Raw genomic sequence first — 2,995 nt, 5'->3', positions numbered from 1 at the left:
CAGTGGTGATCATGGCTCACTGCAGCCTTGAGCTCCTGGGTTCAAGCAATTCTCCCACCTCAGCCTCCCGAGTAGCTCAGACTACAAGTGTGCACCACCATGACTGGCTAATTTTTTGAATTTTTGTAGTGATGGGATCTCACTATGTTGCCCAGGGTGGTCTCAAACTCCTGGTCTCAAGCGATCCTCCCACTTCGACCTCCCAAAGTGCTGAGATTACAGGTGTGAGCCACCTCGCCTCGGCCAACTTCTCCATATGCCTCCAGAAACCTGTCCCTGGAGAGAGTAGCCTGCTCCCACACTGTCACTGGCTGTCATCGGGTCAATAAAATCTCCTGCGATTGTGCATCTCAGACACTTCTGTGTCTTTCATCCTCACCCTGGGACCCTAAGGGAAGAGGGCCTGAGTGTCAGTAACTCTGGGCCTCCCCTAAAGAGAAAGGGAGATGGTGGCTCACCTAGGAAGTGCAGGAGCAGAGGGTTCCTGGTTGTCAGGCCACATGGGATCTCTGCCCACCCAAGGCCTGTCTCAGCCTGCAGGTATTGCTGTGTGGTGGGAACACCCGCTTCCCTTGTGCACAGCCTTTGAGAGGGGATCGTGGCCTCAGCTCCAGGGGTTCCTGGTCAGGGCCAAGCGCTCCTTCTGCAGAGGCCTGCACACCTCACCCCTTTGACTTGTATTTCCGTGGCTTCCCCTCCCCACCTGCCCCCCAGCCCTCCCTGACTGGCCAGCCCCTCAGTAGCCCTCCTTGGCCAGGGAGAGGAGCACGGCCTTGGGTGTGTTCTTGAAAAGGGCTGCCCAGTTCTGTTGCTGCCCCTTCCTCACCCAGTGGCCATAGATTCAGAAAGCATAGGCATCGATGAGCCGACACGGAAGCTGGAGGGTGTAGCGGTGGGTCTCGGATGACGATCTCCCAGGTCACCGGCTTCACCCGGCGGTACTGTTAGTAGATCCGCACTGAAGCCAGCACGGTCAGGGCGATCACCTGCAGGGCCAGGCAGAGAAGCTGGGCTGCAGTACCCCCCTGCCAGGCCCTGCCCCTCCAGCACAGGACTCTCTGGGCTCGTTTGCCACGAAGTCTTGGGTGGCTTCTGCAGGGCCCTCCTAGTGTCCCCCAATTGCCACTTGGCCTGCATCTGCAGGGTCAGAGCCAGTGGGCTGACACCTGCCATCCCTGAAGCCATCACAGCACGGCTGGCAGGGGAGGGGTGGGTACTCTGGAAACCCATGGGGTGTAAGGACCCCTGGGAGAGGAGAGGGCTTAGAGGTTTGCACTTGGGGAGCTGGTGGCAACTTCCATAGGGCCTGGGTCAGGACGCTTCGTACCTTGAACTTCCCGCGGGGGCTGAAGTGCCGCAGTTTGTCCACCACGTACTGCTGGAAGAAGGGGTGTGCCAAGGCCTCTTCCGCTGTGCAGCAGCTCTGGGGTTGCACCAACAGGAATCAGGAGACCTGGTAGGGGAGGAGGGAGGGGACCCGAGAACGTTAAGGCAGGTCCCCTCCAGCATGTCAGGAGAGGTGGGGCCTCCCTGGGCAAGGGAGCCTGGCATCGCGGCCCTGAGCCCAGGAGCCAGTCGGCCTCGTCTCTCACCAGGTCCTTCACAGTGTCCAAGTAATCAACACACTCGGGAAAGCCAAACTGGTAGTTGCCGCTCGTGATCATCCTCAGCACCAGCATCTGCTTCCGGTGCCAGAAAGCTGGGGAGCCAGCCAGCAGCGTGTACATGATGACGCCAGTGTTTCATCTGGACGTGAGAGGGCCCAGGGCCACTTACTCCGTGCCAGGGGCACCGACCCAGACCTGCCTGTTTCCTCCCTCACCCAGCCCAGGCGGGTGATCCTCCTCCCCCGGCGCACTCACATGTCCATCTCCTTCCCGTAGCCCGGATGGTCCTCATTCATGCAGCACTAGATGATCTCAGGGGCCAGGTAACTGGGGGTCCCGTAGACCTCTGCAGGAACAGTCATCATCAGGACAGGTCAGCAGGGTGCTCAGAAAAGGAAGTCCAGGCCAGGCATAGTGGCTTATGTCTATAATCCCTGCACTTTGGGAGGCCGAGGCAGGCAGATCACTTGTGGCCAGGAGTTTGAGACCAGCTTGGCCAACATGGCGAAACCCCACATCTACTAAAAATACAAAAATTAGCTGGGTGTGGTGGCACATGCCTGTAGTCCCAGTTACTCAGGAGGCTGAGGCAGGAGAATCGCTTCAACCCGGGAGGCGGAGGTTGCAGTGAGCCGAGATCGCCCGACGGCACTCCAGCCTGGGTGACAGAGCAAGACTCCATCTCAAAAAAACAAAACAAAACAAAACAAAACAAAACAAAACAAAAGTACACTTTTCAAGTGTACATGAAACACATTTTCAAGTGTAAATATTTTTTGGTTGTTAAAAGTTGAAGAGATCCTTTTTTTTAAATTCTTCAATAGTAAAGCAATTGTATCCTATTTCTGCTCCTTTTATAAATATATATATATTATATATATTCATATGTTCCTCATATTAATGGCAGCTGTTTTTAATATAGTTGCCTCTGATCTCCTGAGCACACCCAGTGTCAGTGACTGCCCTGAAACAGCATACCAAATGTGTGTTCGTGTTTGCCATCATTCTTCCAGTGAAAGGGTCCAAAGCTTTTGCTAGATTTTCAGAGTCTATAATTCCTACTGTCTCCTAACACCCTAAAAATCTTTTTTAGGCTCTAGAAAAGAAATAATCTAAAAATGATTTTTTAATTGCTAACCTTAAGTAACTGAATATGTGTATTTAAGCAACTTAAGATTATTCAACAATATAACTGTGATTGTAAATACATTAAATTAGAAATCAGAGAGAATTAAATATCTTCCTACTTATATAACGCATCTATAAAACGTTTATTTTACTTTATCCTTGCGAAGGAGCAAGTAATTTTGCCACCTAAATTATTATTTAAATAACTCTAGAGGGAAAATAAGAGACTGCAGAGAAAACATGCAATGATGTTTCAAAAT

At 52.2% G+C, this 2,995-nt stretch overlaps 1 pseudogene; it reads right to left on the bottom strand.

Annotated features, from left to right (window-relative positions):
• Positions 1-736: 736 nt before the first annotated feature.
• On the bottom strand, positions 737-1,953 carry LOC116465461 (phosphorylase b kinase gamma catalytic chain, skeletal muscle/heart isoform-like; annotated as a pseudogene).
• Between the last annotated feature and the right edge of the window lie 1,042 nt (positions 1,954-2,995).

This window comes from Hylobates moloch, unplaced genomic scaffold, assembly GCF_009828535.3.
Source record: "Hylobates moloch isolate HMO894 unplaced genomic scaffold, HMol_V3 SCAFFOLD_7023, whole genome shotgun sequence".
NCBI lineage: Eukaryota > Metazoa > Chordata > Mammalia > Primates > Hylobatidae > Hylobates > Hylobates moloch.
Note: the sequence above shows the minus strand (reverse complement) of the source record. Positions and strands in the feature narration are given on the sequence as shown.